The 24561-nt window shown below is 39.4% G+C and overlaps 1 protein-coding gene across 1 annotated transcript in view; it reads left to right on the plus strand.

Annotated features, from left to right (window-relative positions):
* FHIT (fragile histidine triad diadenosine triphosphatase) overlaps positions 1-24561 on the plus strand; it is a 1715999-nt gene that overhangs the window by 1418800 nt on the left and 272638 nt on the right. The gene's annotated exons all lie outside the window — the stretch shown is intronic.

Genomic DNA, 24561 nt, shown 5'->3' on the forward strand with positions numbered 1-24561 from the left:
CATCCACTAGGCTATCTAGCTGTCTCAGAAGCAGCGTAGACTAGAAGCAAGACAAGCACTTAGAAAGCTACTGCAAAAGTCATGGGGAGAAGTAAAGAGCTTCTCAGCTGGGGCAGTACTGTGTCTGTGGAGAGAGAGGTTTGGATTCTACAGGATCCTCTCTCTGTTATTTTACCAATTTTGTGACTGTCCCCTGGGAAGGATTAACTTATTCCCTCTCCCCGATATAGCTGGACTTCACATCAAATGTTTTGCCCCCTCACTCTTTTGGATTTTTCTATTATATTCCCTTTCCTATATAGGTATCCTATGTTTCCCCAGAGATCCTTTCTCCTTGGTAGTAGTTTTCTTCTGGGAATTTTCACACTGTTATTTTTTTAATGTAAAAATATTTCATTTTCCAAGAGGAGTAGAAGGCCTCAGTTTTGTCTAAAAATCTACTTTTTGGGTCATGTGCTACATTTTTTTTTTCCCTAATTGCAGTAAATTGGATTTAAGTATGGGAAGGCTGTGCAAGGTCACCAACCTCACTCTCTCCTCCAAACCCACATGGGTCAGTGGTAATATAGATATATATCAACATGAATGGAGATGGTCCTGGATATTTTAAGATAATTGGAATAAAATTACTTGCCCAGGGTCACATAGCTAGTAAGTGTCTGAGGTGAGATTTGAACTCAGGTCCTCCCAATTTTAAAGCCAGTGTTCTATCCCCTGTGCCACCTAGCTTGTTGGATCAAAGATATAATTTACTCCATTCACACACACACACACACACACACACACACACACACACACACACACTCACACACACACACATATACACTCACACACATATGCAAAGAAATGTTTCTTTATTTGCAGAAAATGTTTCTTTATTTACAGAAAACAGAATTAAAAGCAACCTGTGGCATTTCTGTCTTTGCAGCAGATAAAATTTGGCCCCACAATTTTTTAGGCCTGCCTAGGACAGAAGTCAGCTGAACGTAGTATGGGTCAATGGAAAAAGAATAGGATTTGCAGTCACAAGACCTTCATTTGAAAGTCAGTTCCGCTCTTAATTAGAACAAATATCGAGGCATTCCTTAGCAGAAGTTCTGCAGTTTAGCTAGCTGGCTTAGTGCATTGAGCACTAGACTTGGAATCAGGAAGACTCATCTTCATTAGCTCAAATCTTGCCTCATAACTCTCTCTGGACCTCATAAAATGAGGAGGTTGGACCAGATAATCCCTAGGGACTTTTTTCAGCTCTTAACTTTATTTTCAAAGAATTGCTTACCTTCTAGTGATAAGAATTCCTCTCAAAGTCAGACAGTCTCTCAGCTCTAGAACGATGAATAATGTCTCTGGTTCAGACCTTCCAGCTAATAACCCTGAGTGACATTTTCAGAAATGGGCACACTATCTCTGCTAGTACATATCCATTTCACATGTGAGATTTGCTGTGCTTATGAGAGCACTATTTTTCCGGGGGGCACAATGCTTTATATATTTGTTTTTCCATCAGCAGCACTAAGTTCCGTATTGCTAGTTGTCAAAATTCCTCCTTCCATTCTGCTTTTTTTTTTTTTCAGTTGACATACTGATAACAGAGCAGATTGAATGGCAAATTCTGTAAGGAAAACACCTAGCTTATCACTGACTTGGCCAAAGTATTTAAGGGGCAAGGAAGAGAGCTGTTTAGAATGATAATGTTTTTCATCCTTCATTTCAAAGAGGACCCATGACATCACAGGGTGATGTCTTGACTTTCACATGAATTGCATTTAAGTGAGGCAGAGTTACACCATGTGGTCAGCTTCACTCTCTCTTCCAAAGCCATTGAACTTCAGTGTCAGGACAACTGCTAGGATGACTGATGGAGGCTCAGGATGCAGGGATGACCTTGGCATCTTCAACGTCTAACCAATCTTTAAGTGATCTACGTGTCTGCTGGAACAAATTGTTCTCATCCACTGTTCCACATGGGGAAGTCTTCATGTGCTTGGGATACACGTCCCCCTAACTCATTGATGGTTTTGAGGTCTGCCAATTATATTAATCACATATTTACACCTGCCAGCCAATTGCCATCACCTGGGCAGGCAAGCCTGCCTAGCTGAGGCATCAGGGTAAACGGAGGAAGAGATGAGAGACAAGTCAAAGCACCACTGCCACCTCGATAACCATCTTCTTTCAGACAAGAAATAGATAGCTGATGACTCAAAATTTAAGAGCCCCAGGAACTGTATCTCAACCTTAATATGAATGTTCTTCCACCCAGTTAAAGCATGAACTGATATATCCCCAAGGCTTAGCACAGTCCTGGTACACAATAAGTACTTAATAAATGCTTTTCACTTATTCATCCCCAACAGCCATAAGATCATAAGATTCAGAGCTGGAGGGGCCGTCTGAGGCCCCCTAATCCAACTATAGAATATTAGAATAATCAGTGATGCTAAACTTAGAGATCATGGAGCCTAACCTATCCTTTGCCAGATGGGGAAAGTGGGAACACAGAAATGGCAAGTGACTTACTCATGACTGCATGGTTGGAAATTGTGTCTCCTTTTATTATTGATTAAATGGAGGCACCAAGGGATGAAGTACCCAAGGTCATAGATAGGAAAGAACAGGTGCAAGATTCCAACCCAGGTCCTTTGTTTCCAACTTCATCAACTGCCTTCTGAGCTTTGTTACCGAATCCCCCTCGGTCATCTATGAATAAGAAGGAATTGCATTAGAGTCAGTCTGCAGCAGGTAATGAAGTGAAGGCATTCCTGAGTCTTCCAGGGTTTTATTCCAGTTCTGATATTTTGCCAAAACCTAACCAACCTCTCCTCTCCATCACTTCACCAAGTCTTTAAAAGGAAACAAGGAACCTGACCTTTCTCCATTAATTTTGTTTTTCTCCTCACTTTGGGCTGTTAGGAGCGATTATCATTTTTGTTTTGTTTTTGTTGTATTTTTACAAGTTGGCAGGATGCCCTTTTTATACTGCTTTAGCACCTGTACTCTCTGCCTAAATTAAAACTAGCCAGTGTTCAGGACATCTACCAGGAAAAAGCAGCCAGGACAAAGAGACTGTGGAGTTTATTTTTTATCTATTATAAGGGAAAGTGTTAGAGTCTTCTCAAAGGCTCTACATTTGCAGTGCTGAACCCCTGGATGGAAACAGAAAGGCTCTGTCAAACATCCTGACAGTTCCATCTCTCCCGATGCTTGGTATCATGTAGACTGACCCTAAGTCCTCTTTACTTGTAACACATGGCATGGCACAACCCTGCTAAAATAGAAAGAGGAGATTATTCATGGTTTGAAAGAAGTTTGTTAGGACACTGGGTCCCAGTTTGGCCAGTATGTAGAGAGATAGTTTGTATAGGGACCATTGTGTAGCAAATTCAGCCAAATCACCACAGATTAGGGGTTTTTAACCTTTATCATGTCACGGATGCCTTTTGGTGATCTGGTAAAACGTGTGAACCCCTTTTTCAGTACTTAAAATACATAGTATTACAAAAGAAACTAGTTTTGTTGAAATAATAATCAGAACATATTTTTAAGTAGTTCATGGATCCCAGGTTAAGGACCTTAGTGAACATGGAGGCTCACAGATTGAGAGTGAAAAGGCACCAATAAGACCATTTAACAGAGAAGGAAAGTGAATCCTAAAACAGGGAAAAGCCACATAGTCATTGAATGTCAGAATAGGATTTCAAATAAAGCACCTTGATATTTAACACATCTCCCCTCTCATTAACTGGTTGGCGTTTTGTCTCTGTTGACAGACTCAGATTATTGTGGTGTTGAGTAAACAGAACTCCAAGGAGTGGTCAAAGAGATTGTTTACTCCCCTCCACAATGAAACTAGCTACATGCCTCTCAATAGTAATAATAATGGTGATTTATGATGATGGTGGTGGTGGTGGTAGTGGTGATTATTATAAATACTTGTGTTAACATTTTAAACTTGGGAAAAACCTTAGAATCATACACTTAGAGATAGATAAAACTGTAGTGGTTGTCTAGTGAGTCAGGCCTGCTCAGTTACAGATGAAGAAACTGAAGCCCAGACACAGTAAGTCAATTGTCCAGGGTCACACAGTGAGTCAGTGGCATAGTTGGGTCCTCTGATTCGAAATCCATAGCTCTTTTTATCCCAGTAACTGCAAGATATATGCAAGACAGATTGTAGTTAGAGTAGGGCATAGAGTGAAAGGTCTTGGAGTCAGGAAGACCTGAGTTCAAATCTTGCCTCACACTAGTTGTGTGAACCTGTCACTTAACCTCTGTTTACCTCAGTTTGTTGTTGTTGTTCTTCAGTCATTTCACTGTTATCCAATTCTTATGGCCCCATTTGGTGTTTTCTTGGCAGAGATACTGGAGTGGTTTGCCATTTCCTTCTCCAGCTCATTTTATAGATGAGAAACTAAGGCAAATAAAGTTAAGTGAGTTGTCCAGGGTCACACAGCTAGAAAATTAATCTTTCTGACCCAAAGGCTGGCATGTTATCCACTGCATCTCAGTTTCTTTTTCTGTAAAGTGGACTAATAATAACATCTATCTCACAGTGTGATTGGGAGGATCAAAAGACTTAATAACATATGTGAAGTGCCGTGCAAATCATAACATGCTCTCTATCAATGCTATGATACAAAGAGCCTAAGTAGACTAAGGGAAATGCTGAGATGGGAGAGGTTGTGTTTGGTGGTGTGTGGACATGGCATAGGGAGGACTCACTATAATATAGCAAAGACACTGTGCTTACTCTTCCATCAGATGAGGAGATAGAAAACCTCTGGAATGTTTCATAGGATTTAAAGCCAAGGGGGACATTAGTCCTACCTCTTGACATTTTTACAGTTGAGGAAACTGAGGCCTAAAAAGAGGAAGTGACTTGGTTACTGCTATTTATGTAGAACTTATTTCCTATCCCTCAATAAGAAAACCTACAGTTATAGAACATTGTACAACCAAACAGAATGGAATCAGAGATGGAGCTGAAGTGAGAGGAGGAATGACCTACCTGTCTAGAGCCTTCCTAAGCAGCTAGGTTACTCAGTGGATAGAGCACTGGGCCTGGAGTCAGGAAGACCTGAATTCAAATGTGGCCTCAGATCCCTACTAGCTGTGTGACCTTGAGCTAGTAACTGTCTGCCTCAGTTTTCTCAATTGTAAGATGGGGATAATAATAGCTCCCACCTCCGAAGGTTGTTGGGAGGATCAAATTATACGATAATGGTAAAGTGCTTAACACTATGCCTGGCACACAGCAAGTGCTTCATAAATGCTAGTTCCCTTGCCTATCTTACAACATAATACTCTATCTATATTTTATATTGGTTTTTCTGCTTACTTATTTTGTGTCTCCAGTGGGATGTGAACTTCTTGAGACCAGGAATAGTTTTTGTTTGGTTAGGGTGTTTTTTGTGGGTATTCTCTGTGCCTATGCAAGTGTCTGGCATAATATGTATGTGTGTGTGTGTATTATATATATATGTGTGTGTGTATATATATATATATATATACACACATACATACATACATATATATGTATATATATATATTTATTACTGGGCAATGAGGGATAAGTGACTTGCCCAGGGTCACACAGCTAGTAAGTGTCAAGTGTCTGAGGTCAGATTTGTATTCAGGTCCTTCTGTATCTAGGGCCGTTGCTTTACCCACTGAGCCACCTAGCTGCCCCTGGCATATTATGTGTATGAAGTGAATGAATGAATAAATGAATGATTGCTAGATAGAGCCAGGATGCAAACTCAGCTTCTCTCACTTCAAAATTTCAAGACTATTTCTTCAGAAAAACTAACAAAACAAACAAAAAACCAACTTAATTTTTTTTAATGATTTAAGGACCAACATTTCAATATATGAAAAAGAAGAAAACATTCTATATGAAATTATGAACTTCCACAAGATACAGTGTTTACAAAAAGTAGATTGAATTTTACCTAATAGTAATAACTTCTCCTTATTTGTATTTTCTTATGAGTATCTTTGATTGCTTTATTCTGGATTTGGTTCTCTTTCCAATGTAGCACAATATCCCTTTTTCTAGATGACATGGTAAGTAAGGTCATTGTTTCCCAGGACAGGGTAATGGGCAAATAAATACTTCTTTCTTTAACTTATCCAGAAAAACTGAGTTTAATGTTAATTTGTGTTTGCGATCAATGTGTCTAATGGGAGCCTGAAATCCCAAGAGCTCTTAGCCTTGGCACTAATGCCAGGGAAATAGAAGCATTTTAAATAAGTAGGTATTAGAATTTTCCTTTCCAACAACAGAATTTCACCTTGTATTTCATGTTAGTTTATGCATTTGGAAATGTTTCTTTGTCTGCTCATTGCCCATCCAGCTTCCTGATCTCCCTCTGACTGATCCTTGGCTTAGAAAATCCCTTGGCTTCCAAGGTGAATGCCTCCAATCGGTGCATGCTGTGTCTCTTTTTCCCAAACCCATAAGCCAGAGTCTAGACCCAATCCCTATTTTCTGCTTGATTGCCTGACTCATACAAGTATTTCCTATGTAAAGCATTAAAAGCTCAGGCCAGTCAAGGGCTCTCTAGGATTCTCTGGCAGATTTACTTCACTGCCTTGTTTTCTTAGATGCCTTTAATGGGAGATCAGACCAATGCCCCCTGACAGTGTTGTCGGCAATGCTGTCCTTTTTGCACCCCCAACAAACTAATTGGAAACTCTCAGGCAAAGAAAATTGGATACCAAACATTAATGGACTGGTCCAGAATTAAGCTGCCATCCTCAAGTGAATGAGTGAAATGGAGGCTTTAGTTCAGGGCTTCTTGAGTGTTTTCTGCTTTTGACCCCTTTTTGCCCAAGAAATGTTTGCATGACCCCAGGTATATAGGTATAGAAGATAGGGATATATAACCTTTTGCTGTTGCCAAATTTTTTGTGACCCCATAGTCAGCTATGCAACCCCATTTGAGGTTGCAAGCCACAGTTTAAGAAGCTAGTCTTTAGATAGCCAAGTTCTACCGTTTGAGAGGCATGTACACATTGCATGTCTATTTGGTGCCTCTGATGTCAGAAGACACTTAATTTTGTGGTTTGGCATAAGTGCATGACTTCTCAGATATATTTCATTTTTGTTCGCCCTCCCAGCCATAATTCCTATCCTATTATAACTCATCCCAAAATGGATCAACTCTTTAGAAGTGAATTTGGAGGGACCATGTTTCTATTGCTTGAGCACTATAATGGAAATAACAGAGACTATCAGAGGAGAGGACCTGGGTTCTATGCCCATGTAAAATAATTACAAGCTATGATTCATTCTCTAGTGGTTTTTGAGCAAAGCCTGAATGACCCTGTGTTGGTTATTGTATTGGGAATTCTTTGAAGGTAAGAGTTAGACTAGACAGCTACTGAGCTCCTTCTCAATTCTCAAAATGCTATGGTTTCGTGATTCTGAAATATGGAGTGCCCCAAGTGCGCACCACTGGATGACTTTTTGATGCTTGTATCGGCTCAGGAGTGGGGGAAAGAGAAAGTCATGAGGTATGAGTGACTGAAGGTTGAAGGCTATCGGAGTGTGAATGACAGGAGGAAAGTGAACAAGGAATTCAGTGGAAAGCACATTATATATTTGAGTATTAGGCAAAGAATCCAAAAGGAGAAAAGTGAAGTCATAGAGGAATGAATGGGCTGGGAAAATAAGGAGGAATGGAAGATCTTAAGTCATAATAATCATGAAGAGTAAGGTTACAATAGTGAGGCTGGTAGGTGGGAATCTTGACTTAGCAATATAGATGAAGTGAACCTGAAAGGAGAGATGGTCTAAGAGATGACTTTCTAAGAGAGAAAAGAGAAATCCTAGATGATGTATGTGTGTGTGTATGCATGTATATGTATGTATGCATATGTATGTGTGTATGATAATTTATTAAACACTTACTTTGTTCCAAGGCACTGTGCTAGAAAGGAAGGTGGCCAGAGATGAGGCATCAGCCAGAAAAAATAAGACAAAACAAAAAAACTGGTTTCCATGAATATAAGATGGAGAAGGTAGGAGAAAGAAAAGAACTTAAATGATGTGGAATTAGTGATAAACCAGCATGGCATGAGAGTTTGAATAGAGGTTCTGGGAAAAGAAGCTGCTTCTAAGCAGACAGCAACTCTGAATCATGGACACTAGCAGAGTAGAATATAGAATTTTGCTAGCCATGGGATCAAGAGGAACCAGTTGGTCAGGGGACTTAGGTGATCCAAACAGGAATTTGAAGATCAGTGTTAATGAGAGTAGGGAAAGTTGGGAGGGGAAGACCATTAATCCTTGCCAGAATGCAGCTGATTTGTCCTTTTCTTGTAATCCTTGAAAAGGGACTTTGCACATTGAGTATTGTGGAATCTATACCAGCAGGGGTTCTTACCCTAGTTTTTGTCTGGGATCTCTTTGGCAATCTGCCAAAACCTATGGATTCTTTCTCGGATTAATTTTTTTCAATATTCTTAATTTAAAGAAATGTTAAATTTCATTAAGAGATTTGCATGTTTTCCCATCCAAGTTCACAGACCTCCTGAAATCCACCCACAGATACCAATTAAGGTACAGCTTGCTTCTAGTTCTGGATAGCCACGTCATTCCCCCACAGTCCCAGTGAGGGCTAGGGATATGACCAGATCCAAGGCAGTGTGAGAACACAGAGACAGCTCTTTTTCTCTGAAGCATCATTGTATGGTGACAGAAGCCTTGAAGATGCTAAAGGAAAGGTAAAGATTAGTGCAGAAGTGGGGTGGAGTATGTGTGTCAGTGACAAAGGCAACAAGGCTTCCCCATCCCTGGGAGCATCTGAGCTCCCTGCTCTCCTGACCCTCACCTGAAGATCATAAGAGAGTTCAGACTTGTCCAAAGGCAGGCAGTGAATTTGTGGCAAATCTTGAACTCCTCCTACTCCTCCTCTTCCTTCTCCTCCTCCTCCTTCTCTTCCTCCTCCTTCCTCCTCTTCCTCCTACTTTTCTCCTCCTCCTTTTTTGCTGCTTCTTCCTCTCCTTCTCTTCCTCCTTTATCATTATCTCCATCTTCTAACTATTATTAACAACCTTGATTTTTTTCTTTTTATGAAAGAAAACATTCTCAATATTTAAAGTGACCAGAGTAATAGATAAAATGGAGTTAGTGGCTAGACCTTTGATCTCAGAATCAGGTAGAGTTGGCTTCAGTTTCCTACCTCTGATACATCTTGGTTATGTGACCCTGGGCAAGTGACTCTGCCTCTCAGTACCCTGGGGAACTCTCAAACACTATATAAACAGGTGCTAGTCTGCTTTGCTACAGGGAGTTTCCTCAACACGAGATCCCTATATCAATGAAAGCACAAGTTTACTACAAGGGGGAAAAATACAAGCAGAGTAATAATTGGAAAACAGAAGGTCTGAGTGGTTATTCCCTGTTCATATAATTCAGGGAAGTTGTATTCTTAACAAATGATTCCCAGGAAACATAAGCCTTGCTCAGAGTTGAAAGAGGTGTAGTTTGTAAGAAATGGGGCTAGATTATATTCATTCAGAACAATGGAAAAATAGTCCCTTTGGATTAAGTATTGAAATGTTAACTAGGGGCAGCTAGGTGGCGCAGTGGATAAAGCACCAGCCCTGGATTCAGGAGGACCTGTGTTCATATCTGGCCTCAGACACTTGACACTTACAAGCTGTGTGACCCTGGGCAAGTCACTTAACCTTCATTATCCCATACACAAGAAAGAAAGAAGGAAGGAAGGAAAGAAAGAAAGAAAGAAAGAAAGAAAGAAAGAAAGAAAGAAAGAAAGAAAGAAAGAAAGAAAGAAGAAAAGAAAAGAAAAGAAAAGAAAAGAAAAGAAAAGAAAAGAAAAGAAAAGAAAAGAAAGAAATATTAACTAGTTTGGGGTTGGAATTGGAAGGAAGGAAAGAAAGAAAGAAGAGAGGAAGGAAGGAAAGAGAGGGGAGATGGCAGGGAGAGAGAGAAAGAGAGAGAGGAAGAGGAGGGAATGTTTTTCTTGCACTCCCTCTCTGTTCCATGTACTCTACAAATATTCTCATTTGACCTTCATAATAACCCTGAGAGATAGGTGCTATTATTATCCCCATTCTACAGTTGTGGAAATTGTGGAACACATAGGCTAATTAATTTGCCAAGGATTACACAGCTAATAAGTATCTGAAGCAGAATTTAAATTCAGGTCTTCCTGACTCAAAGCCTGATGCTCTATCTACTATGCCACCTAGTTGGAAGGAGGAGGGATGAATTAAAGGTATCATCATCACCCCCCATTTTACAGATGAGGCAAGCAAGGCCCAAGAAGTTGTCATTTGATCAGTATGATCAATGATGAAGAGGAAGAACTGGTATTAGAAATGAAGCCTATTGTCTTCTAGGACAGGACTGATATAGTAATTCACATTGGGAGTTGAGAAGAGCTGGGTTTGTATTAACTTCAGACACTTCCTACCTGTGTAACTTTGGGCAAGACACATAACCTCTCTATACTCCAGTTTCCCCACCTATGAAATGAGGTTTGGACTGAACAACCTGAAAGTCCTTGCTAGTCTTACATCTAAGAATCTACCATGCTGCTTATAGCCAAGATTCTGATGCAAACTCTAAATTTGATAACATAGTGAGCCCAGAACTAGCTAGCCCAGGGCACTTGAACCCCCATTTTGTGGATAAAGAATATTCAACTTTAATCTCACACACTTACCACTCAAGTGGCCCTCTTCCAGAGTATATTAAATTGTGGAGAAGCTGAATGTAATGCAGTATCCATGCCCATTGCTCTGGTAGCATATTTTTGTGTAACTAATTTTTAAAAAGATAGATTGTGGGTTAATTGTATTAATGAACTAACCCAATACTGCCACTGACTGAGGTCCAGCAGAGTCCCAAGCCCTCATTAAGGAGAAACGTCCATCTTTTTACCAGCCTTTGCACAAAGCCAGTTTTGGGTGGCTCCCCTGGAGCAAATGTTAATTCTAAAGGTTGACCCTCTTGGGGCCATCATCATAAACCATTCACCTCTGTCTCATCTCCCTCACCTCCCAGCTCGGCAAATTCTCACCAAAGCAATCAGAGAGCATTTGTGCTAACTGTTCGCTGGAAAGGTCCCCACTGCTGTAAATCTTTTGCACTCAGCAGGATCCCGAGCAAATTGTAGTCCACAGTTGGACTGGGCTGCGGTTCTCCTTCTTAAAGAATAGCCCAGGCTAAACGATTGTGAAGTAATGCCTTTCTTAATTTGAGGCCAATTCATGTTGATCCAAGAAATGGAGGGTTAGCAGGCCTTAGAAAAGGTATATTTGGGACTAGAGAAGCTTAGTCAATATAAATTCCAACCCCTTAATCACCAAATTGACATAGAAAAGGTAACCCTGTTAGTTTCTCATATCATCTAATTTCTGGGTATGGTGGATTGAATCACTTTGTCTCATTAAGAAAACAAAGTGCATTATGAGAAAAGCAGCTGCAAAGCAATAGCATGTGGCTTTTCATTGGAGTTTTGAGAGATGTGACAAGGGCATCCTGGATGCTTATTTATTTTTCTCCTCCTCCTCCTCCTCCTCCTCTTATTATTGCCATAGTAATGCTCATCTACTGGGGTTCAGTGACACCAGGAAGAGTCCTGCAAAGCTCTTAGGTACTTAGTGTGGGAACAGAACAAGTAGTAATGATGGTGCCATCTACATACTTCTCTGGTCATGTTATCATTCTGAAATTGCATTGAAATGTAATTTATGAGTCACCTGTAACATCGAGGATCATTGGTCTAATTGAAGTATTTTGTCTTGTCATGAGCTATCAAATCAATATCTCCATGGGGACTATTTCATATCTTCCAGACTGATTATTGGAAAGAGAAGTTCATTTCTCACGTTAGCATTCCCTAAGGAAAGGTCTTCAGGGCTACATGTCCCCAGAAACCTTGGCTTCATTTGCAGAAAATAAAGAACTCTTTGCTCATATGTGTAGCCTTGCTATGTGGTAAGCGTCTCCCATCACAAATAAAGAAAAATACTTTCTGGAAAAAAAAAAATCTGGCAACAACATAAATATCTGCTCACTTGAGTTAGGCAAAAGATGCAAATGTAAGTCATAGAAAAAAATATGGCTCCTTTTCAATTTTGCTAATTTCGAACAAGTCAGGAAAACAAGGAAGCATATGCACTGAGGGGAAAGTAGGATGTGCAAAGAAACTTGACAGGGAAACATGACAAAAACTGGATCAAGCAAAGTTCTATTTATGTTGAATGTTTTATTTTGTGGAAGTCATATAGGAAAATAGCCATATTTGAAACGGTGAAAATCCTATATTCAGCTCATCCAGCTGAAACCACCATTTACATTTGAAAGGTTTTTATAGTAACAGCCAAAGCATGAAGCTAGTGATACAAACCAAGCTATAAAACAGGCAAAAAAAAGAGAAAGATCCCACGCATATTCTGTGACTTTTTGCAACTCTATTCAGTTTCTGTATGTGTGGATGTAATTTTATTTTATATATATTTAATGACAAATTTAATATATATTTATATTTATATAAACCATGTTTTATATAAATGTATTTATATTAATGTGAACCATATTTCATATAAAGTTTATATTTATATAAGCCCTATTTAATATTTTATTATTACATTAAATAGATAAATGTATTTATATGTATTCATCATAATTATATTTTTATATGTCATCAATAAATCAAGCAGGAAACATTAATTAATTATCTACTATATGCCAGGCACTGTGCTAAGCACTAGGGATACAAAAAGAGGCAAAAGGCAGCGACTGCCCTCAAGGAACTTGTCTTATGTAATAGGGGCGGTAGCATGCAAAGAAATAAATACAAGCAAGTTTAATGTAAAATAAATAGGAAATAATTAACAGAGGGAAGGCACTAGAATTAAGAAGGATCAGGGAGGGCTTCTTGCAGAAGGTGGGATTTTAGTTGGGACTTAGAGTGTTTATAGATATAGATATACATATATGTATATACATACATATGCACACGTGTGTATGTGTGCATGTATGTACACACATAGGTGTATGTACATTATATGGTTAGATTACACGTGTATATATATATTTATATGTGAACCTATTTCTATATACCATATGTGAAACATTTGTTTCATTCATATAGATATACATGCAATAATTATTATATTTATTTATTTAGCAGTATTATCTTTTAAGTGGCACAAATGAGTATGGAGGTATTGGCAAAGATAAAGGAAAAGAGCTTCCAAAGCCATAAAGGGATTCCATTCTTATTCAAAGACCAGAACAACCCTGTGAACTTAAGGGTCTTGGTAAAGGAAGTTGATTTCCCTAAAACTAGAGCTGTAGAGTGTCAACATGGCATGCTGACCAATTGGAAGAAGCTAGATCTAGTTACCATCATTCAGGATCTTTGCTTTGGGGTGGTTTCTTTTGTCCTAGTTATATAATCTGAATGGTGAAGGAACTAGTAGGCAAAGGGAAAGGAGCAATCACTTAATTCATCCGGACCTGTGATTTAGTGTCTGCAGCTTGCAGTGTGGAAACTGCATTCCACTTATACAGGCCAGCAGCGAATTGAGCATCTTAGAAGGTTGTCTGGGACAGATACTAGGATGCTAAGTTACTTGCCTGTGATCACACAAACAGGCAGATAGATATAAGACTTGAACCCAGCCAAGTCTTATTAACTCCAAACCTGAGCCTCTGTTGAACAACAGTATTCAGGAAGCAAGGTGGCACAGTAGATAAAGTGAGGGCCCTGCACTGAGGAAGGTCTGAGTTCAAATCCAGTCTCAGACACTGACTAATATGTGACCCTGGGCAAGTCATTTAAGCCTGTTTGCCTCAGTTTCCTCATCTATAAAAAGGATCTGGAGAAGGAAATAACAAACCACTCCAGTATCTCTATGAAGAAAGTCCCAAATGGAGTCACAAAGATTCAGACATGACTAAAACAACTCAATAATAATAAATCAATGATATTCACCTTTTAAAAAAGGATGATTTGGGGGGCAGCTAGGTGGTGCAGTGGATAAAGCACTAGTCCTGGATTCAGGAGGACCTGAGTTCAAATTCGATCTCAGATACTTGACACTTACTAGCTGTGTGACCCTGGACAAGTCACTTAACCCTCATTGCTCCGCAAAAATAAAAAAGGGTGATTCTGTTAGCATGTATTAACAATGTATTATTGACTGCTCCTTATGCCTAGGAGATCCTTCTACTTTACCTCTGACTCTTGCTACCCTTGACTTTTTTCAAGACTTAGTTTAAGAGTTACTTTCTTCAGTAGGCCTTCCTGGTCCCCTCAGCCATTTGAGATTTCTTCTCCAAGGTTACCTTTCATTTACCTATTTATTTACATGTTCTCTCCTCCATTAATATATAAGCTCTTTGGAGGCCTATTTATATGTATCTGTGTATGTTTATATTTTTTGTATCCTTCCCTTTAAACCCTCCCCTTCTCCCCACCTAAGACAATGCTAATAATAATTAACAAATACTTATTGATTGTTGATTGGATGATCGATTGATGCAATCTTTCCCCAGAATAACTGATTCTTAGGGAGATTTGCTGACATCAAGCTTACTACCTATGTGATCTTTGGCAAATCACTTATATTCCCTAGGTTTCACTTGCTTCATCTGTAAAATGAAGAGTTTAGACTAACTCTAAGGTCCCTCCCAGCTTTCAATCCAGTAATCCTACATGTAACCCTAAGCAAATCATGTAACTTTCCTAGGCCTCAGTTTCTTCACATATAAAATAGAGTATTTTCATTAGATGTCCTCTGTGACCTTCTCAGTCTGTGATCACAATGTCAGGGTCAAGGCACAGTGTATCTGACTGTGGCTGATCAAACCAATCTAAGATCGGAAGGATCTACCACAAGTTGGGGCCAAATGTTTCTCTTGAGCTAGTACAATTCTGCTTTGTTCCTAGAGCACAGTGCCTTCTTGGATGCAGGCACACCATGTCAGGACAGCCCTGTGTCAATGACTCCCATGTTTCATGGGCTATGTTGTAGAGGAAATTCTTCTAGTGGTATGGTGGAGGCTAGCTACTCACTGAGATCCCTAAAATTCTGTGATTCTATATTGAATCCAAAAGTATTAAAATCAAAAGAGTTGGATTTTTTGCCTGCTTCTGGGCGTGTCCCCTTGGAGCCCATCTGAGCTCCTAAAAGTGGCTAGATCTATTTTTAGGAGATATTCTTTGGGAGCACTAGAACATAAAGAAAAACCAGCATGTCCTTTGTAGCTGATCTTTCCAAATTTTCCCATCTCTGGTATTTAAATTGGGCCTCAGAAGTGAGAAAAAGGACCTTAGGAATATACCAGGCAAGTGATCATTAGCTAACACAGTCTTTCTCCTTACTCTGTCTTTGCCTTTGGAGGGGTATGAAAGAGGAAAGATTCTATCGTCCCCTTAACTGGACCAGTTGGTAATCCCATTAACATCTCTCCTCTTGGGTTTATCATATTTCACTATTTTTTCCCTTTGTAAATATTCCTAAAGGGTGACTTAAGCAATAATGCACAGATTATGGAAATGATGCTCATTAAGCACAAGGAGAGACTTCCAGAAAGCCACAGCACTGCATCAAAATATGTAACCCCCATTAGACGCTCCATTCAAATGTTTATTCATAGAGTAGTAAATGTTTATTATTATACATTTTATTGAAACATAAATTAAAGAACTGTAATTATGGGTATGGCAAACACTAAAGCAATGCACATTTATCAAGAAATAAGTAAGACAAGGAAAAATGCCACCTCTGTTTCATTTGCATTGCAATACTTAATCCTCCTCAGAGCAGAAGGACTTGGGCAAAAATCATCTCTATGGATTAATACGTTGGCACATCATAGAGAAAAATGTTCCATCAATGGAAGGCTGTTTCCTAGAATAAATATTTGCTGGGGTCAGGAACTGTACAAAGGAATGGTACACTTTCCCTCTCTCCTTCAGAGGTGTCTATAGTTACTACTGTTTGAACTGCTGGGCATTCATGTTCTCCCTAAGTAGATGCAGTTTTCAGCACTTTTTCCATCTCTGTTGGTTTATAGGCTAATGTCAATGATCCCAACATTAAAGACCACTGGGAGCAAATTGAGACTAATTGAAGGGATCTTATTTGAATCCAAGTGAATTAGGTTTCCAAATGATGCTTTTTTGGAATAATTGAGAGGCATCCTTCAAGGGGAAAGAGCTGAACATATTTTGAGAACCTTGGTACCCATGTGCATTCCAAGGCCGTGTTCTGGGGCAACAGTCTTCACTAGTATGCAGAGTCATGGCCTTATTGAGTAACAGTATTGGATTTGAATTCTCAGTACCTGGGTTTTAATCCTGGCTCTGCTACTTAGTAGCTGGGTGACCTTGGCAAGTCACATAAACTCCCTGAGCCTCAGTTTCCCCATTTCTTAAATGAGGAATCTGAACTAGGTAACCTCTCTGGTCGCATAGAGTTCTAAATCCATGATCTTATGATTCTACACATGTGATAATGACCAAGTCACATAACATCTCTATGTCTCAGTTTCCCCATTTGGAAAATGAAGAATCTCAATTAAATCTCTGAGGTCCCTTCTAGCTCTAACTCTGGGATTCTTCCATCAAGATAAATCACATTCCTTTTTTAAAAGATTTTATCCCAAATGTCTTTATCGCTGAGTATTTTTAATAATATTTAATTTTTCCCCAATTACATGTAAAGACAATTTTAACATTAATTTTAAAGAATGAGTTCCAAATTTTCTCCTTCCCTTCTTTACCTCCCCCTTCCCTAAGATTGTAAACAATTTGATATAGGTTATATATGTCCATCATGTAAAACATTTCCATATTAGCCATGTAAATCATAACATTTCTAATCCTTCTCATTCTGTGCTATTCTTATCCTCCTTATTCCTGGGTAGAGGATCTCCCCAATGAAGGTCTTTGTGTGTGTGTGTGTGTGTGTGTGTGTGTGTGCACATGTATGTGTGTTTGTAGATAGATAGATAGATGGATAGATATATAGATAAATAGATAGGTAGATAGATAGATAGATAGATAGATAGATAGATAGATAGATAGATAGATAGATAGATAGATAGATGGATATTCCTCTATGTGTATGTGTATACACACATACATTTTATACTGGGTAGGTACCAGTGCAATACCAAGGCTGTCCATCTATTATCAGTGGTCTACACTCTAGGATCTTCCCAGCCCGGCCTCTTTTTGAGACCATGTGTTCCATGACTCATACCTTTCCCACCTGTTCTCATATGAAACTCATTAGCAAGAGACCATAGCCTGCACACCTTTGTTGTTGTCAGCTTGACCACATGCAGTGTTGGCTCTTGGCAAATGGTGATGCTTCAAAACATACTGCCTCACAGCCCCACAAGGAAAGCAGCAGAAAGAGCACTGACCTTGGAATCCCAAGACATGACTTGAAATCATTGTTCTATCACCTTATACCTATGTGACATTGGGCTTCAGATCCTACACATGTAAAGAAAGGAAGGCATACTAGGTGACCTCAAAGATCCCTCAGAGCTCCAGAGCTATGCTCTATGTGCCTATGATTTTTAAGAGATAAGTTTTTATGTCAGAGAGCAGCTTGGGATCATTAAAAGCTCTGCATGATTTCCACCATGCTGCCTTTGTCCTATTCAATCATGTAACCAACTCTTTGTCTCTCTTCAATGCCTGCCCTACATATATGATCACTGGTAAAAACCAATGACCCAGCCACCCAGTTGTATATAATGGTCTGGGCCACAAGGATTTGCTTTTCTCCATAGGGGTTGTTAGGCTAATCCTTTTGTGTTTTGTTCTGAGATCTATATCTTAAGAAGGAAGGAAGGAGGGAAGGAGAGTAGGAAGGAAGGAGAGAAGAAAGCAAAGAGGGAGAGAAGGAAGGAAGAAAAGAAGGAAGGAAGGGAGGAAGGAAGGAAGGAAGGAAAGAAGGAAGGAAGGAAGGAAGGAAGGAAGGAAGGAAGGAAGGAAGGAAGGAAGGAAGGAAGGAAGGAAGGAAAGAAGAAAGGATGGAAGGAAGGAAGGAAGGAAGGAGGGAGGGAGGGAAGGAAAGGAGGAAATAAGGAAGGAAAAAAGGAAGGGAGGGGGAAAGGGAGGGAGGAAGAAGGAAGAGAAGGAAAGATTCATGGAAGGGAGGGAGGGAGGAAGTAAGGGAGGGAGAAAGGAAGCAAACATTCATTAAGTAACTACTTTTTAGTTAATTTTATTGAACTGCTTTTTCCTCCATCTCTTTTTACTTTTCTTTTAAGGGATAGCTTTCTGGGTGAGGGAAGGGATCTATTGAGGAATGAAGGTGATGTATAAGGAAAATATATTAATAATTTTTAAATGAAATTATTCAGCTGAGAATCTTTGAACTACAAAATTGACTATTGGTTTCCATAAGGCAAATAACCACACAACAGAGTGAGCTGTCCCTATAAAAGGTAAATGCCTTTTACAACTAGATATAATCTCTTGGATCCCATAAATGATTTTGTCTGTTGCTCTACTTGGAAATAAAAGTTGCTTCTGTGTTTACACAACATTGAAGCCCTGTTGTAATTTCAGAATTAGAAGCTACCACAGGGGAAAAAAACCAAGAAGTTAAAAAAAGAGTGGAGACACTTCAGCAGAAGAACTGGGGATGTGTTCCCCAAGCCCAGATGTTTGTCTCCACATGACAGTTGTTCTCCTGCTCTGTTTCCCTTTAACTCATTTAGCAAAGAAAAAGAGAAGGAGCCACTTGAGATGTAATTGACTCTCCCTGTTCCTGCTTAGGTCTATTACACAAACAGTAGGGAAATATCTCATATTGGTTCTATTCATTGCAATGGAATTCCAAAAAAAAGGCAAGTTCTCCAATCAAACACCTGCCTTCCTAATTGATCGTGATTACTTCATCCTCCCAACTCCCCCAAAGCGATTTGCTTTTAAACCAAGTGGAGACATTTTGTTAGCTACATTATGGTCTTATAAAAACATCATTGGCATAGTAAAGGTGACAAAACCATGAAAATGCCTTCATTCCCCACTGGGTGTAATAAGTGGGCCATATGCCCGTCAACTCTCTTCTTTTTTTACAAAAATTATTTGTTCAACTCTACAGTTTTCTTGTACAATGAATACATCATTTGTTATGTAGAGAAAAAATGGACTGGGTTGGTTCTAGGTGTTAATACTCTTCAGGCTGATGTAGATCTACAATTGTTTCTCTTCTTGGGATACCTGGGTTAGTGGCTAGAGACAGAGAGTTAGGGAGACCAGGGTTCAAATCCTGCCCCAAGACACCTCCTGTGTCATCCTGGGTAAGTCTCTAAATCTCTCGGTTTTCTCATCTATAAAATAAGTTGCTTGGAAAAATATTCCTTCCAGGGTCTAAATCTGTGATCCTTTGATCATCTGAACTATCTTCTTTTCCCTCAGATCTTTGATCTGCAACAGAACCCTTTAGAAGTGCCTATAAAGTTTATGTGGAAAAAAAGGCTCAACATATTTGATTACCCAGTGCCCTGAACATTCAGGTACTTGGCTGGTGCTTTGGAACATGAGTGCTCCTCACTGGACATGGAGGTCAGGAAGACGAGTTCAGATCCTCCTGCAAACACCAGTTTTGTGACCCTGGACAAGTCACTTAACCTTTGTCTGCCTCGATTTTCTTATCTATAAAATGAGGATAATAATAGCAACTCCCTCCAAGACTGTTATAAAGATCAAATGAGATAATATGTATAAAACACTTTGTAAATTTTAAACCATTATATAAATTATTATCATTATTATTGCTAATTGTTGCTGCTAATCATTTGGAAAGTGAGGGAAAGGACTTACATAGACACCTACCCCTTTTAACTCTTATCCCTATCAAGAGTGTGTTAAAGGAGAGGGCACGAAGCCTTTTCTCCTAATACAAGGAGTAAAGGATAAAAGAAAATGGCCAAATTCCCAGGCCTTCTGAGTCAGGTAGAAATTTCTAGAGCTCTAGCTTCAGTACTCCCACTTTCCTCTGACTTGAAAAGGCCTTAATTTTCACAGTTTGAAATGTCAAAGTTCTGGGTTCTTGGAAGCTTCTTTCCATCCTCAGTAGAGTTCAGACTCATACATCTGTCTTAAGAACCAGGATGTCCAGATGATGCACTGAGCTAATGCATCATGGAAACTCAACGGCATTCATGATCCATCATTGTATTCTGGTCTTGGAGCCTCGCTGCTGATGTATTACTTGAAAACACAATTGTTAACCCCTGGCTTTGTACCTGTCCAGGATCTCTCCAAGTTTGTAAGTTATTCATTTCAGTACCATTCAAGAAACAGCTCCTAGGTACCCACTTGGTACAAGGGCTTGTCTTCAGTTTTGGGGATACAAAAGCAAAAATAAATCATGCCTTCCCAAAGGGGGCTTACATTCTATGGAAGGGATACTAGAGGTATAGTGGGAAAAGTGTTGGCTTTCGACTCAGGAAGATCTCAGTTCAAATCTTACCTTGGACAAATATTATCTATATGACCCTGGGCAAGTCATGACTTTACTCAGTTTGTTTTCCTCATCTGTAAAATGAGGATAATACTAACTAATGTCATGGGTTGATGTGCAGATCAAATCAGATAATACATGAAAAATACTTTTCCAATATGAAAATGCTATATAAATGCTAGCTCTTATGACACATGAATATAATGAATGAATTATTTAATTAATTGGGCATTTAAATGCTTACTGATCAAATGAGATAATATTTGTAAAAAGAATTTAACACAGTGCCTGGCACATAGTAGGCACTATAAATGTTAAGGTCCTATGGTCTCTTCTTCTCATTGTTGGCATGTTATTCTTCATCCTTGTTTTCAAAAAGGACCAATATATTCAAAGTTATTTCAAGAGGCCAATAGCAGTAATAAATGGGGATATTAGTGATTAGGGAAAAAAGTCTTCATAGAGCAGGTCACTTCTGATCTGGGCTTTAAAGGAAGCTAGGGATTCTAAGGGTCAGCAGTGAGGAGAGTCTGGTCCTAACATAGGACTACCTGAGCAAAGCCACTGAGATGGGAGATGACTATTGTGCTAGCTAGGGTGCAGCTAGCAGGCTGGTGTAAATGGCATAGAGGTTGGGTATTGAACTGGAGGAGACCAGCCTATACTCATATGGAAAGCTCTCCACTTCATTAAAGGCAGCCCCATGCCATCCATCTCTACATTGCTGATATTCCAAGTGGAAGAAATCAATGACAAACAGGGTCAGAGCACATCACAGATGTCTGTGCCTTTTGACAGATTACTAATTTTATTCCTGCATTAGTTATATGGAGGCATTCTCCTGAGATCAGTGATGCTTCCAGTTGCTCTTATGTGGGAACAAAGCACCTGGGAGGGATTTCATGCTGACCTAAGTTTGAGAGCATAATGATATTGGCTGCCCCACAATAAAGAAGAGAGTTCCAGGTGGACCAGAATGTACAAGATTAGGGATTTGGGATATTGCAAAATAGTTTGTACCCAGCATCACTTGCTTTAAATCTGGGCTATGTGACTTAGATTAGAGCTGGCTAATGGATCATCTTTTTTGAAAAAATAAATAACTAATTTTATTTTTTAAAATCATTTATGATCTAAATTATTTTCTGTCAAGTTCTGACCCAGAGTTATCCTGGTGTGGTGTGGTGGAGAAACAGTATTAGGTTGGTTGGTTGTCATCTTTTGTGGTCAAAGAGGACCAAAATTACATCACCATGTTGGGGTCGGGGGTCAGTGTGTCTGAGTATGGTTCCTCAGACCAGTACAAGCTCAGAAGACTCTACTACAGGTCAGGCATAAATGGTACATAGGAATATTTGTAGTGGAGATGGCTCTAGATTTGCACATCTCACAATTCTTTTGAGCTACTGCAATTTTGCTTTGCTCATAGATCACAGCACCTTCTAGAGAAAATCAGGAAACCTGGATTCTATTATATATCAGACGCACAGTTGTTGTTCTTTGTCCTTCATTCTTGAAGAGGACCATGACATCGGTGTGATGTCATGACTTGAACTGAACTGAATTTTATTTTTTAAGTGAGGGAAGGCTATGCAAGGTTACCAACCTCATTCTCTTCTCCAGAGCCATCTGGGTCCAGTGTTGAGATATACATCAGGACAACTGGAGATGGCCCCAGATGTTTAAGGCAATTGGAGTTAAGTGACTTGCCCAGGTCTCAAGCTAGTAAGTGTCTGAGATGAGATTTGAACTCTGGCCCTTTTGACTCCAGGGCCAGTGCTCTATCCACTGTAACACCTAGCTGCCCCTAACAGACTCACAGTATGATTTGAGGCAGGGGTATGAATTGAAGGAATTTTACTTGCAAGATCTTTTCTGACCCCTATCATTCAATTAAATAAATAAATGAAATGAAATTCAGTAAACATTCATGAAGTTTCTACTCTCTATAGGACAGTGAGCTAGGTTCTGGGGGGAAATACAAGACTTAGGCCAGACAGGGCTCCTGCTTGCAGAGAGGTTATGATCTATCATCATTATCATTGGTAGCATTTATGTGGCACTTTACATGTATTATTATCTCATTTAAGCCACACAACAACCCTGGGAGGAAAGTGCTGTTATTATCCCCATTTTACAGATGAGGAAACTGAAGGGGACAAAGGTTAAATGGCTTGCCCAAAGGTACGCAGCTAGTTGAATGTGTGAGGAAGGATTTGACCCCAAGTTTTGACTCCAAATACAACACCCTAACTAGTATGCCATCCAGCTGCCTCTAAATCACACTGCACAGTCATTGTGCCTTAATTTCCTCACCTGCAAATTAGGAATCAGATTTAGAGCAGGAATGGTCCTTAGAGATCATCTAGCTTAACCCTTCTCATTTTACAGATAAGGAAATTGAGCTTCAGAGGGATTAAATGACTTGCCAATAGGTGCATAACTAGTAGGTATCAGAGGGAGAATTTGAACTCAGGTATTCTTGACATAAAATTGGTGTTATCTCCACTGTTATATTGTTTTTTAGGACTTGTGATACCTATCATTACTACTTTCTCGGACTGTTCAAGAGAGGCATGATGTGTGAGAGAAATGCTTCTGAAAGCATAAAATTCCATACAAATATCAAGGATTAATAGTCTTACTCAAACTCTTGGTATGACCATGTTTCCTGGGAGCTTTCCATGGCAGAGGGTAGATTTATGGTAACTGTACCTATTTTAGGCATCAAAATAGCAATGATAACAGTAATAACAATAGTAACAACAACCTCAACATCAATAATAATGGCTAGCTTTTACATGGTACTTAAAAGGTTTGGCAAAATACTTTACATGTATTATCTCATTTGATTTGATGAAACTTGTCCTATGAGGGTAAGGGATATTAGTAAATCTATGTTACAGATGAGGAAACTGAGTCTAGGTAAGTTTAAATTACTTGACTAGGGTCACAGAACTAGTAAGTGTCTGAGATAGGATTTGAACTCAGGTCTTCCTGACTCCAAGTCTGACATTTTGTCCACAGCACCACTTATCTGCCCCAATCAAGGCTTGAAGTAACTTCTGGTTTTGCCCCTTTTTGTGTGATTTTTTTCTGGGAATGCTCTTCCAAGGGTAATTGCTGACTTTATTTCCTTCACCAGATTTCTCCCCTAAACTCCTCTGAGCTTTGTAATTTGGCCCACAATATCCTATAGTAACAGAATCTGGGTTTGCCGGAAAAAAAAAAAATTAATGTCCCTCTTAGGGACTCTTTTCAAATGAAGTTATTATCTGCTCTGTTCACCTTGGCACTGTTTTCCTCGTGACTCCTGTTTTAATAGTGTATCATTTTTTCCTTGTTGTGCAGTGAAGCCACATAGAAACTTAATCTTGAATTCTGTGGGCTGCTTTAGTAAGAACTCTGAGCACAGGAGGAGTAATCAGAAAGGGTGGAAGGCAGGAGAGATGGGGAAGGGTCATTTGAACTTTTGTCCCTAGCTCCATATTGGGCCCTTTCATTATCACATTTCTCCCCAGTATTCACAATGTGTGCTAGAAAATGGCTCAAGGGCAGGAATAAGGTTTAACTTCTACATAGGTACAGTGGACTCTGTACTGGAAGTAAAACTTTCAAATGGCATTTTAGACTTGAAAAATATATTCGATTAGCTATGCTGGCTGCCTTGATTCATGTTCTCAGCATAATAGCATTACTATGTCTATGACCTGAATGTGCTTTGGCAGGCTGAAGAAAACAGGCGTGTTTGTGGAGTTTGAGGAATCCTCCTGTGTCACTCCTTGGTACCCTGTCCACATTTCCATCTCCCACACTTGCTAATTCCCTTCTTCTGCAATTTGAGATTCACCAATTCTCATTTCCTGACAGTTTCAGATGCACGGACATCATTTTTTTAAAGATGTGCTGTCATCTCCAAGCTCTGCCTAAGTATTACTCTGAATGACAATTGGAAATAATTCCACTTAGCCCACCTCAACTTCCTGGCATTCCCCTCCAAGTCTCATACAAACCACCACCAACTTCCTCTTGCTTATTTCTGTTCTCTCTTCTCAGCAGATTTCAGATCCACTTAGA

The sequence above is a fragment of the Dromiciops gliroides genome, chromosome 1, assembly GCF_019393635.1.
Source record: "Dromiciops gliroides isolate mDroGli1 chromosome 1, mDroGli1.pri, whole genome shotgun sequence".
Lineage (NCBI taxonomy): Eukaryota > Metazoa > Chordata > Mammalia > Microbiotheria > Microbiotheriidae > Dromiciops > Dromiciops gliroides.